Source organism: Manis javanica, chromosome 17, assembly GCF_040802235.1.
Source record: "Manis javanica isolate MJ-LG chromosome 17, MJ_LKY, whole genome shotgun sequence".
Classification (NCBI taxonomy): domain Eukaryota; kingdom Metazoa; phylum Chordata; class Mammalia; order Pholidota; family Manidae; genus Manis; species Manis javanica.
In genome coordinates this window covers 11,542,538-11,557,353 of record NC_133172.1, presented here as the reverse complement: position 1 = coordinate 11,557,353, position 14,816 = coordinate 11,542,538, and positions in this window count along the sequence as shown.

Sequence of the window (14,816 nt, the reverse complement as noted above, 5' to 3'; positions counted from 1 at the left end):
CTTCCCCCAAATCTTTGTCCAGTACCTTCTGTCATACAGGTCTCAGCTCAGCTGTCAGCTTCCTGGGAGTATTAATGACCCTATCGAAAACACCCAATCCAGTCACCGATCTGTAACAGTCAGCACATTTTCCAATTTTATTTTCTTAATTACATTTGTCACCCTCTGAATTTTCTTGACTCATCTGTTCATTTTCTTGGAAGCTCCACAAAGAAATGGCATGGCCTGTAGTATTTAGCATAGTATCTCAGCACATAAAATAATGTGTGACCCAAAAGGTTGGCTTCATGGGTGCACAACCTGTGCAACTGCACGTGACCTTCTACCTGGTTAACACTCTGCTGTGGCCATCTAGAAATTCCTAGTTTTATCTTTGAACTTGTGTATTGTAAGAGAAGGGCTATAGGACAATAGAGCGTGCATGTGAGTGGAAGAAACACAGTCAACATACATGCCCTCTTTTCTTTGCTGTCTCACCCTCGGGTTGTATTCAAGTTGTCCCATGTGCACAGGACGCACAGGTGTGGGCATTTACCAAGATTCAAAGTGCTTAAAACCTAAGTATGTTATATCCATGACTGACAGCCCCAACAAGCCACACTTTCTATTCGAGTCAGAACTTGCTTCAAAAACACAAAGAACAATGGTGTTCTAAGCAACATGAATGACGGAGGAACCCTACTTTGGCCTCTGATTCCTGTTACTTCCCTAGCCAGGCACTGACACAGAAAATGACATACGAGGAAGGGGAAGACAGGGAAACCCATCGTTCTTTTCCTGTGCTTTCCTTCCTTACTTGGGGCAAAGGCAGGAAGTGTACAATGTGCCCATATTAAGAAGTGAAATAAGAAGTTGCATTACTTTTGTGCAGGTTTTTTACTGTTCTGTATGAACCAAACACATTTACACATGTACAAGCTGTGAAACACAAACTCTATATTCTGGCGAATCTGGATATTGGCTAAATGCTTTTATTATTTTAACTTAAAACTGGCATTGAACAATATAAAAATGAATGCTGATCATTAAAACAATTTTTTTTACTTAGAACAATAAATTGCAAAAACAAAAATCATGATGCATCAAAAGAGTGATCACTGAAGAAAGATAAAGCTTTGTGTTTCACACCTTGAGTGACACTTTTTCCTGCTTTCTGAGTAACAAAGCCCACAATTTCATTTTCTACGGGGCCCCTCAGATTATGTGGCCTACCTGCAGATCCGCAGGGGCACTTGTTGAGGACTGCTGTGTATTTACTCTATGCCTGGCACTGTGTGAAGCCCTTTACATAGATGATCTCATTTTATCCTCACACCAACATTTTAAAATAAATATTACTGTCATTTTTTAATAGACTAGAAAACTAAGTCTTAGAAAGATTAAATAATTTAGCCAATATCTTAAAGCTTACTAGTAAAGAAACTAGGGCTCCAACTATGATTCACTTTTGTAGGGTTCCAAAGCCCCAGATCTTGATGACTGATGTCATTCCAGCCTTCTCTTGGCTGCTGGAGCATTCCAGAACGGGCCCAAGCATTCCAGAACGGGCCCAAGTGCTGAGCCATTCCTATCTCAATCTGAAGGGCTTCAAAAAGCTCCAGTGCTGTGTCTATACCCAGATTATCATGTCGATCCATGTAAATAATTCACAAATGAGTAGGTGCCACACACCAATTCAACCAAGAATTTCCTAGAGTATTTCAGTATTTGTGACTTGAAGATGGGGGAAACTTGCAGCTCTTATTTTGACATCTTATTTAACCCTCCAAGATGAAGCCCATTTCATCAGGGTCTTTTAAGTATTTTTGGCTGTATTCTAGAGCATCAAGAAACAATGTCTTTCAGCAGTTTTAATGTTCTTTGCCTAAATCTCACTGGCAAATACGAGTGTATCTTTTATCCATGGTGTTGAATAAAAGCCTCCGCCTGGATATGCATGGTGGTTAAAATATTTTAAATAATGTTCACTATGGTAACAATATATGTGAAGTTTCTGTCATTTGGACATTAAAATGTTCAATTAGAGAGTGAAATATAGTATCCTACACTTGAGCATTTAGTATTAATGAAAGGGAAAAAATCAGCATATGATCATATATCAAATACCTCTTGTTTTGATTTTCACATTTCTTAAGAGGATAGAATCTATTTATTTAGCATATTTGTGATCAAATGTATTTTACCATTATCGTTTTAAAATCAAATATTTACTTTTAATATACGTTTTGCAATAAAAGTATTTATTCCTATAAACCCATGTGTTGTAATAGGTTCAGTATGTATAATGGGGCCTAATCAAGGTACTTACCTTCACTCTATTTCAAGGTGCAGAGTTCCAGGTAATTACATGGTAACACGTTCACACATCCCGGGTTGTAAAAGATTTTCAAATATTTCTAATTGTGTTGATATTAACATCCTCAAATATCTGTATTCACTTTTTCCTTCTTCAGTATGAAATCTGTCATAGGTACAAAATCTAGTGACCGAACCATGTGGATATCCTTTGATTTGGACTCATAATAAAATAAATCACTTAATTGTAAACTTCACTAACTTTTCAACTCTACTTTTATATGTTAGAAAGGCCAATTGCTTTTGCTCTTAATATAAGCAAGGAAACCACAAGAGAAAATTTGGTAATTCTTTCAGGCTCAATGTCCTTATTTGTAAGACGGACACACATGGACTTGATGACTTCTGACGGAACTTTCCTTCTCTATGAATCTAGAACGTTCATTTTTCTCCTCTAATAGGAATCATGTATTACATCACTCTTCACTTTGCTTTGGTTACTAGTATTGCTTCTGCTCATTTAATTTGCTCAAAAATATATTAGCAAAGCACCCATGTTCATTATAATCAGTAGCATTATTTAGGTGACACAATATGTTTCTGTTTTAATATTGACCTCAATTCCCTCCTTCACTCTAGGCTAGCTAAATTACTATTGTGTATGGTTCTGTTTTTGAAAAGTGTCAATTTCCATCTACTTTTGTCATGTGATGGGCAATTTTTTCCCCCATTTCTTGATTTAATACATGATGCTCTATAAATGTTTGCTTGGTGAAGGAGGGAAGGAAGGAGCAAAAAATAAAATAAAATTTTCCATTACCCTGAGAGAAATACAAAGCACTTTCCCAGGTAATATATTCCCTGTTAAAAAAAAAAGGTACAATTATGACACCAGAAGTGTTTGTGTATGCGTGTTTGCGTGTGTGTGTGTGCACGCACTTGCTGGAGAGACGGGGATAAAGAAAACAATAAGGTAGAGAATAAGGAAAGAAATACGCAAACAAATTATACACTTAAATCTTTCGAAACTAAGACCGCAAGATGTTGCAACGTGTCAGTGACGCCCTACCTCAGCCTCATGAAACGTACTTAGAAAACATGAAAAATACTTAGAAAAGTAATCAAGATAATTTCCATCCTTATTCTAAGTATTTAGAGCAGTTGTTCTCAGCCCTGATGAACATCAGAATCCTCCAGAAAGCTTTTAAAAAATTTCTGAGTCTCACCTCAGATCAATTAAAATCAGATACTGGGCGGGACTGGACATTCCCACTGTTTCAAAAGCTCCGTGAGGGGTTCTAATGCGCAGCCAGGGCTGAGAGCATTGATCGAGAGTAAACCTTATACAGTGCAGTCAGAAATGTGCATTTAAATTTTAAGTGAGAAGGTCAGTTTTTTTAAGAGTTTTGAAGTCACCTTACAAAACTGATGATATATTCTGGTCATTCTTCAATTACGACCCAAACCAGAAATCAGAAGCACCTGAGACCACGCGGAGCTTGTGGGATTAGGAGTGAGTGCCCAGGCAGCAGCCTCGAAGAGTGCGTGCCTGCAGGTGCGGGGCCTTCTCTGCACCGTGGCCACCTCCCCAGGTCAGCTCCGGACGACCGCACCACACTGCTCCGCACGGGCTCTTCTTGGAGCACTTTTTTTTTTCTTTCCTGTTTGAAACAGTTAAATTGAAGTAAAAAAAATGTAATATTCATGTGCTACATTGAAGCTCCCCAGATTGGCAATTTTTATTTCTTTGCCAAAGGAAGCTAGAACAGTTTGCAGGCAAATATATTAACATAAAAATTGCCTACATTTTTAAACCCCTCTTTTATTTGGTTTCTTACTGGACCAAAGTGAAATGTGACCTGCAGCTTGGAGGTTGACTCCTGGATGAATCATCTCCAGGTGTGTTCAAAACCATTAATTGCCTCTGAAGGGAGGGAAAAGAGGTTTCCCCGGAATCCTGGTATTTGAAGGAGAGATACTGAGCTGTGTTTGCTGCCTCAGGGAGCAGCTACGGCCGAGGTACTCATGTTGTCCTTACACTATGAAGCCTGAAAGGAACACCTTGGGCAGAGAACTTGGTTGTAACTAGCATGAATGCGCTGAAGGCCTTGTAAAGAAGGTTGTTTGAATTACATGTATGTTAAACAGATTCAGAAGAACTGTTTCCACCTTAGGTTTTTGCACAATAAACCCTAAATTGCACTTTTGACTACTGAGCTGAGTCATTTAACTCGCTTTTTTCCAAAATATTAAATCCCCTTAATGATGACTGTAGAGCCCTGTCACACACTGACATAGTCTATTTCTTCAACCCCTATGTCATTAAAAGATGCAACTTACTTACTTATGATGATTAATAATAGTGAAATATGTATGAAGAAATAAATTATACAAATGCCCCACTGTACATAATAGGAAGCGATACAATTTGCCAGGCCCTGATTACCCGCGCCCACAAGCAATGGATGGCAGAACATTTCTCTCCAGCGGATTGTCCCCTGGGATCCTAACTTAGGAAGCAGGATGTGAGGAAGTTTGAAAGGTGTTTTGACAGATTCAAATTCTTTTTTAATTGTTGATTTGTAAAACCCGACTTCTCCCCCCACCTAGCTTTCACTGTTGCCTTCACACCCCATTATTTAAGGCAGCCTGGAACACCTGAGTCAATGCCATCTGAAGGGATGTGTCAAACCTTTTGTCTTAGCTGACAAAGAAATACCACATACCCTCCTAGCGCTCTTCCCGAATATCCATAACTTAACATTGAGGGTGTGTGCTGAGCAGGGTAAGGGAAGGAGCTCTCAGCTGGGAGTATAAACAGTGTGGGTGGGTGTGAGATGGGGTCAGGATGCTCACGAGGTCACAGCTTTGGAGGTGGGTCGTCACCACAGCATGCGATAAACTTCCCATCACCTACTGTATCTGTTTTCTCTGGTTAGTGTGCTTATTACTAGGGAAAGAAAGGAAGACATAAACCCAAGTCCTCTGACTTTCAGACTTCATAAACAAACGGATGCAATTTTTGCTTCTGCAAAATGTAAATGAGTTAATACCTCCGCTAAGCTGAAGTTCCGTAGACTGGTTGCTGAAGTTCATAGAAGGCTGTAAACTTTCTCTTAACTTCGTTTTTCAGTTGTTCAGATACAAGTAACGGCCCTGCCACCCTAAGAGGATCCTGTGGTCTTGTTTTCAGCAGACTGGGTTTGAACAAACCGGCGAAATTCCCCTCTTAAAAAACCTGGAGCAACAACAGACTGCAGCTTCATTCTCCAGGAGGGCAGCGCATTCAGCCCAGGAGGCATGAAGGGATCTACAGCACCGTTTCTAACCAAACACCGGGGGATCACCCCCTACACGCTCATGGCTGTTTTTAGCTATTTTCAAAGCCTTCTGTCAAATTAATCTTTTCATAGACATTTTACACACACACACATACACTTTCTTACAGATAAATTGTGTGACAGAGAGAGAAACATGAGGCTTTTAAGAGATAAATATTAAGCCAAGACTAAACAAAATACGGACCTGACAATCCCTGTGTTAATTTCTGCTGTAATGGAAGCACATGATTATTTTGGATTCACGTTTGTCAAATGTGTCATAAAAAATTTAGAAAATTGACAGTAGATCAAGTCAGTATATAACTGTGTGCTTATTTGTGATGTTATTGATTGTTTTCTGTCCCCTTTAGAACGCAAACTCTTTGACAGAAGTTATGGCTTTATTCATTGGGGTTTACCCAGTATTTGGCATGTACAAATTTCTCAGAAAACTGAATTTAGCAAAAACATTCAAAAAAAATCTCAGCAGTAAGGAAAAGATATTTGAATCTTCTGTTCTACATTACCAGTGGCGTATATGAAAATTAGATCTACCAGTAGGTACTTCTAGCACCCTTCCATCTGTCATGTCAAAATGAAATTTGAATGCTATGAAAATATCCCATAAGAATTAATAAATATCTTGCATTCATCAGAAGGCAGTAGTGCATAATCTCTTTATTTTTCCCAGTAATTTATAGTATTTTAAAGCTTTAATAAGAAAGCTGAATGGCCTACTATTTTATAATTCATCTCAATCTGAACTTCTCAATTTTCCTGTTAAACTGCCTTAATCATTTTATTACTTGATTAAACCTTTTTATCTAGTTCATGTAAAATCTAGATGATAGAAAATAAGTTTGAATAATAGATGCCTGAAAATAAGAAAAGTCACCATTTGAGAGTGGTTATTAAGCTTAAATTTGCATAACTCTAATTTTCACTGACTGTCAAAAATATAACTTCCTAGGTTCCACTCCAAAGCTACCAGTTCTGGACTGGGGACTAGGAATCTGTATTTTTAACTAGTACTGTACCTTGACCTGTAGGTATGAGCAAAATGGTCTTTACATATTAATTGTAGACAGAAGCAAAAATTAAGTAACAAGTATATATGTGTAAGGATTTCAAATGGTGGTTAGTGCTCTGAAGAAAATCAAACTGAGTGATGTGGAAATTTGCCTGAAAGAGGGGATACATTTTTATACAGGACAGCAACAGAGACAGAGAAGTTTAACAAAGAAGGGGAAAAAGAAAAATCATCTCAGGGTTCTCAGGCCAGCTCCCTCCCCGGAGGGCTTCCACCCCCAGAGGTGCCTCTCTCGACTCATTCAAATATCTGGATCCGCTGGAGTCTACTTTGTATGCTTTTCTATTAGATGGATTAATATGTATGATAATTTTTAAAACTGAAAACCATTTTCACAAATAAACTGCAGAGGCTCTTGATAGTTTTGTCTTTCTCAGTTAGGAAGACAGAATAAAGGCTTTATCACCTTGATCCATTTAGTTTAGCTGCTGAATTGAGTTGAGTCTGTGTTGAGGACAAGGTAAGCTTTCCCCTGCCTCTGGTCGGCTTCCCCTCTTCAGGCTCAGTCCCTGAGGAGTTCCGCTGAGAGCCTAGTGGTCTAGCAGGGCTCCTCCCTGACAGATACCGGCCTCTAAGTTTTGCCAATAAGTCCACTCTGCTTTACTGAAAATTTCTGCTTAGCTGCTTAGCCACCTGCCCCACACAACTTCAGACACTGACAAATGTCAAGAAAAAATTGGCTATATGTCAGGCTCGGTTCTCTTTCTTCCCTGCTCACAGGGATCCATGCCTCTCAAGTCTTTTTAACTTTGCAAGACCGCTAAACACTTTCCTGGTTTCTTCATCCCCTCTGCCCAAAGAAGACCAGGTTCTCAGACTTTTGCTCTATGCCCGGAATCAGCAAATTCCTCTAGGGAAAAACTGGCTGAACAGCATTAACTCACTTGTCCCTCCTCCCTGGAATCTTGGCATTTCCAGTCTCGGTTGCCTCAGCAGCAGTCCAATGCCTTTAAGCAGATGTCGTCTGTATTACATTAGGCTTGCTCTTGGCTGAAGCTCTCGTCTGCTGGAAAGTATTGTTATATACCCAGAAGTGCAAGTCTTCTGAGACTTCATATTTTATTAGTTATTTATTGGCATGTAAGAAATTACACTTAAACTTAGTGACTTAAAAAAACATTAAGCATTCATTATCTCACAGTTTCTGTGCATCAGGAATTCTGTGGGCTGGGGGCAGGGTGGTTTTGGCTCAGGGTCTCTTATGAAGTTGCAGTCGAGATGTTGACCTGGGCTTGTGGGATAAGCTTCCAAGAGGGCTCATCTCCGTGACTGGCAAGGAGGTGCGTCTGTGTCCAGAAGGCCTCTGTCCATTTTCACACAGGGCTGGTTGCGGGTCCGTGTCATGATATGGCAGCTGGCTGCCCCCATTACAAGTGAACCAAGAGTGAGCAAAACAGAAGCAGCAATGTCTTTTGTGAAGTCACACTCCTTTTGTTCTGCAATATCCTCTAGTTACACAGATCAGCCCAATCAAGTGTGGAGGGAGTAACACCAAGAGACAAGAATTATTCTCAGTAGGCACTGTCTTAGAGACTGGCTCCCAAAACACTTAAAAGAAAATTTTGCATAGCTATAGATATTAAAGAATCTGTTTTGCTGCACTAATGAATCATCCCAAGAGAACTACAAAGTTTTGCCTGGGTGGGTTGGTTGCAATACAGCCCTTGTCTCAGTCCCCATCTTCACTCAAGGTTCTAGGATAAAAGAACAACCTCCACCTGCTTTATGCTGTTCCTTGGACAGAGGGGAGTGAGAGCAAGAATCTTAACACACAGTAGGTCTTAAATCTTTGCTCAGATGTGGCATATGTCACTTCTGCTCAGTTCATTGGCCAAAGCAAGTCATACAGTCAAATCAAATAACAAGGTAGAAAAAGTATATTCCTTTGATATAAAGGTGCTATATCCCATGTCGATGGTGGCGATATACATTATTTCAGGGACAAGGAGAAGGAAAAATTGGGATCAATAACCAAATATACCACAAACACTTAGTTTACAAATAACAATTCATATAATGATGAATTCCACTTAGAAAGAGCAGTCTAGTTGGGATGTGCATAGCTCCTTCTAATACCAGCCTTAGTCCTGAAGAGAGGTAAATGGTCTCATTTCTACTGTTTTAAGGTTTCTCATTTTTAGTCATGGTCCAGTGGAATACTTTGGACAACTTAATGATTACCACATCAGCAATTCCTTTTCTTATTCTACTTTTCAAATCATATAGTATGAATCTGATCCAATTGTAATAATCAAATGACACTTTAAAAGACTAGGTAGAGAAACTCTGAAAACAATCTAGAATGTTTTTAAAAATTTCTGGAAACATTATTAAGTATCCTTTGTGGGAAAAGAATGGAATTGAATCTCTAATAATTCAACACTACTGGCAAGTGATACTGATTTTATAAAAATCAATGATCTTTAGGCCTGGCATGTGTAATGTATCCATTCTCTAAGAGAACATAACAAAATGATTATGGATAGTATTCTACCTAGAAATTTTATCTTTAGCATTCAAACTAGGTAGTCATAGTTTTGACTGTGCATGGAAACAATGTGATAATCCAATTTCAAGACCATATACTCCGATTTGGGATTATAAAACTATGGTGGCCATAGGCATATCGGTCTCAAAAAATAACAGATTATTATGATTACTTAGACAAAATGCAAAATCATACTGGCTTCAAATATCCTCTTTAGACATACAGCCCTACTTTCCCTGTTTAAGGATACCAATTAAAATTTCTGCAAGAGCTGAGTTGGTCTTATGAGTGTAGGAGGAATTCTCCACTAGCCTGAGAATGAAGCTCAAGAAAAATTAGGAATTTCACTACCACATGGGAGAGAGTGAATTATCACTTGATAAAGGAAATTTGTACTGTTCTAGACCTTGGCTACAGAATTTCCTTATTATGTAAATTGTGACCATGTTTCTGAGTTCCAGTTTTCACAGTTTTTGTAAACTTAATTCTAAGTTTTATACATTTGAAGGTCTACTGAGCCAACCTAGCTAATATGTACCAGTTAGAAAAGTTGCTTTGGTATGATGTTTTCCCCAAATACATTTTTTTTTCTGGCAGAAATCTCTGTCAGCCAGGTAAGAAACTGTTTTCACTATACAATCTGTCAAAATGGCCATTTATTAATTATTTCACCAAAATTTTGACATGAACATTTTTAAGCATGCAAAAAATAAACATATCTCCTAAGCACGTAAAAAACATTCGGATCCTGAAGTTCACATAAATTTCTAACACGAACAGTAGTTGTGGCTGGAGGTACAGCCAGCAATGCATCACTTTCCCCCCAGAAACTCCACGTTCTTCGGCACATCCTAATGTTCTTTCTATCCCTTGAATTTTTTTTAAGAATGTGCAATTTTTTTCACTTTATTCCATACGTGTCATACACAAATTAAATTTTTGTAAATCACCGTTTCCCACTGACTTACATTATAACTTCAGACATAATCGAAGCTTAATTAGCATGAGAGCTCACACTGCGGTTTAAATGGTTTCTTTGTTTCCCACTTAGACTTTGTTGAGAAGATTGATCTGCAACTGATACTGACATGTAACAGGAAAGCTGCTATTTAAAGAAGACTTTTGAAAATAAAAATTCCTTAGAACACAAGGTTAACTCGGGATCATCTCTTTTGCAAGTAGGAACTTTTCATATATTAGGTTTTCTTATAAAAAGAGACACATCTGGTTAGCTTTAAATACAAAATAAATGCTTAGCTTTCTTTAATAACTGTTCTTACTATACCCAAATAATTTTCTACTATGCAAATGTTCCATGTTAGTTAAAAGTAATGAAGGGCTATTCTACAAGAAAAGCATTATAATTAATCTTTCCTTTAACAAAAGTTAAATTCATAACCATAATTAATACACATCACATCTTGTCTGCTTTATTAGAAAAAATGGACATCTCTATCCTCTTATTGTTTTTGATGAGAGGAACTAAGGAGTTTCTCTAGAGAATCAGTTTGCCCAATGTGCTTTTACATGATAAAAAAAAATTGAAACACTTCACAGTAGAAAGCACTTTTAAAATATGTATTAGCAGTATTCTCAAAATATTCTGGAAGTCACTATGGGAGCACTTCCTTCAAGTTTCTGTGCATAAATCACTTTGCATGTTCTCCAAATATCAGAGGAAGAGATGTTAGCAAATAGCTTCCCAAATACAAGAGATTTTTGTAGTTAAATATTTCATTTCTGCATGAGTGGCCATGAACACCTACGGATTCACTGGGCACCTATAGTCTATGTGGCACAATAATGGGTCTGTACAATTGAACATTATCTCATTCAGATAAAAGATCTGACAGTAATATGGGAATTAGCAACAAGTTCAGAACATTTTATGTTCATTTTTTACTATATTCAGAAGAGCTATAGAGTAAATGTCTCTAAAGTAAATTTTCTTTCTTCTTGTAAACTCAAGGCAGGACTATGTTTCCTTATTTGTATCAATAAGTGTTGCTATATTAATATCTTTTAATAAAAAATCTTATTTTATTCTATGCTTCATTGGGAATCTGCTTCACATTCAAAACTTCCCTCTCTTTTTCCCATGGTGTTACTTTTTAAATTATTACTATTTAGCAAATATTTATATTGTGCTCACTATGTACTAAGGACGTTCTATATGCGGACTCGTTAACTCTTCAGGGCAGTTCTGTAAGGCAGCTGCTCTCATTCTCCGTTTATAGTGGGTGAAACCAGGGCAGAGTGGCTGGGGGGCTTGACCCAGGTCACACGGCTGACACGTGGTGCAGCTGAAATGTAAATCTCAGTGGTCGGGCTCCAGAGCCCGTGGCCCGGCCATTTCTACTACACTAATGACGGCCTCAATTAAGCTGCATGCCTGAGAATTGATCATTTCATTTCATATTAGTTGTTGATCTTTGCCAATGACTGTATCACAGTATCTGTCGAACCCTCAAGACACATGACAGAACAGGTTGTCTATGAAGTTACCAAAAATTGAATTCTCAATTTTGAGAGCAAGTGTTCCTGGCGGCCAGACGACCTGCCTGGCACCAATGTAGAGAGTCTGGGAAGGAAGTAGGAAGCATCAAGCTTGCTGGGCACACAGGCACCACAGCTATGGTGGCACAAACTAAAAGCAAAGTTCTCTTTCCTTTTCTCTACACAAGAAATGATACTTTCCTCTAAAAGGGAATCACAGCTAAAAAATGATACCCCAAACTCTTTCATCTTGATTATCTTATAAATAAGAGCAGGTAGTAGTGTTTTCATTTTATGGAAGGAAATAGTGAAACAAGGTGAGATCTTATTAAAGAAAGGTACAGTAAATTGGTGAGAGGTTTTCAGTGACATATAAAGCACTTAAAATGAGAAGTAAAATTGCCCTTAGTTGCTGTAGGACTCTGGAAGCATTTAAAGACTTTCTCATTTAAATTTGCACCTACTTAGCATGAGACTATTTGCGCGGTATTATGCTTAGGAGATGAAAGCAGAGGCTCCCGGTGTGGTTTCTGGGTGTAAGGGATGGTCTCCCAGCCCGAGAGCCCCTGCTTTACTTTCCTGATATTTATAACTAGAATTTCTATCACTAAAAAAATCATGCTTGTAGTTAGTGGATGAGTGTGCAGTGTGTGAAGGGAGATGTAATATGGTAATACACATTTTAAATAATGTACACTTGTGTAAATCCTTCTGGAAGTTCACTTTTGAAGGGAGAGCACCAAGTAAGCAGGAGGTCACGACCCCAAAAACGGAGTTTCTCTGAAGAGAAACAGGTGAAACTGAGAAGGGGCCTGAAGGGAGCATCTGAGGCCCCAAAGAGAAACCGCCTCACTTTCGTTCTTTGTAAAAGAGAACCGCAGTGTAAGCAAGCCAAATCTAATTAATCTTTGAGAAAGAACACGCACAGTAATTTTAATTACATAAACCAACTTATATAGTATTAGAATATTAAACGCAAAAAAAATGCAAGATCAGTCATTCAAAACTAAATAAGTGTAAGTAGTTGAATTTGGGCGCAAATCAAGCCCCAGGCCAGTTGCTTCTAAACTAGATGAACAAATCACGCTCAGCACTGTCAACACACCAAGCGAGGCAGGCACCGCTGACACGCAGGACCGCAGACTGTCTCTGATACCCCTTGATCAAAGACAAAGAACGACCAGTTACTCGCAGCAATAGCAGTAGCTAAAGCATCAGCCTTTTCTCCAGCTCCCCAAGTTGCAAATTCCACACAGCAATGGACGAAGCAGGCCAGCTAATGCTTAAACATGCAGTGGGCTTCTCAGAAACACAAGAGAGCCAAAGAGAATTGTCTGCAATAATAGGAGATAGCTTGCTATATTTTCTATTTAGATTTCTTAATCTTTCAGTAATATTTATTCGTATTTTTCTTTGACCCCAAAATAGGAGGCAGCAGATGAGAAAAATCCCTCAGTAATAAACTTTCAACAGTAAATATGCAGATGTCCTGGACATTATGGTTCTACCCCACTATCCAGTCCACTCCGTCCTCATTGTGGAGTAGGATATTTTTGGGTAAAAGTGATGTTAACCCAGCAACTGAGGTGGTCTAAGACTGGTATAAAACACTCAGCAAAATCCATTTCCCCTGCAGTGATCAGTTTTGAGAGCCTACATTTAAGTTAATCAGTACATGGCATTCTTCTGGAAAGAGGGATTTAGCTGGGGAAAGAAGGGCAGGATGACCCAATAAATATATTTTATGGTTTGAGTAAGTTTAAATTTAAAATGCAGCTGAAAGCATCCTGTCAATATATACCATGATTCAAGAAACCAAGGGTGGTAACTAAGGAAAAAATTTTAATGTCAACATATTATTGGTCCTTTTTTTTTCTTTGTGAAATGATTAAAGCAAATAATAGTATGGGTATACATTTCACACAAGTGGTTTTGGAAACTGACAAGCTCTCTCTCAGGAGAAAATTATGTTTGCACATCCAAGTATTTAATGTATAATTATCTTCCTGAGAAAAATTTGAGAGATTATGCAGGGCCAAAAAGAAGTCTCTATTCCTTAAATTTAATTCCATGTCCATGTTGCCTTCCACCAGGTGCCCACTACACCAATTCTGTCATGTTACCTGATGTATGAAGGACTTGACAGGAAGGAACAGACGCACTCTGGCCATTTTACCCTTCCTCTGCATAACCCCTCACATCCAAGGCAATGGATGCCCCGCGAAAGAGTTTAATATATGAATATTCTTTGTTTCTAATGTTCTAAAGGAATGTCTTTACATCATTTCTACTTTTTACATGTTGGAATTTTCAACTTAAATTCTTGCTATTGAAAAGATGTCAGGCAGCTCAGATTCCATGTTATTAGAGGGATTAGGCAAATCATAGGTCCCAAAACGATGTGTTCAGTTTGATTTCAAGGTACACACCTGTCCTGATCATTGGTAATGGGAAGGGAGAGCCAGCCCAGGAGCCAAGATCCGGAGAGCTAGTCAAAGTAGCACAAACACAGCCCGCTACAGGCTGCGGAACTACTGAATTATAAGCATGTTGACTGTTTACTTACAGCTGCTTCGCCAGCTGGAGTTAGTCACATACAGATTTTTGCTTCATCTCTGGAATAACATTTTCAAGAATTTAAAAGAGGCATGTGAACTGAAGACTAGCACGAGGATTTCTTTGTCTCAACTTCAGTCTCTGAAGAAATTTGTTAATACGAATGATAGACCCAGGATTTTCACAAACTGACCTTTTGTCCCTTGAGCTCCAGTAATAAGGTTCCAATATGAAAAACATTCCGAAAAACACATGCCACATTATTCTAAAGCCTCCCCGATCCAGTGCCTTAGGATTATGACTATTTATGTGACTTGCCATTTCAAAATAATACCTACGAACTATATAAAACAGTGCCAGGCACATAGTAACTACAATAATTCTCGCATTTCATTATTCACTATTGAAACAATTCTTTATTATTACCTAAACAGAAATATATTGGAACAGACCTATGATCTCTCAGTTAATCATACTTTTAAATTTTAATAAAATTTAACTCATATGACACTATTTTTAGATCCATATTCATCTTGAACTTTTATTACTTTATATACTCTTTTAGGTTCTT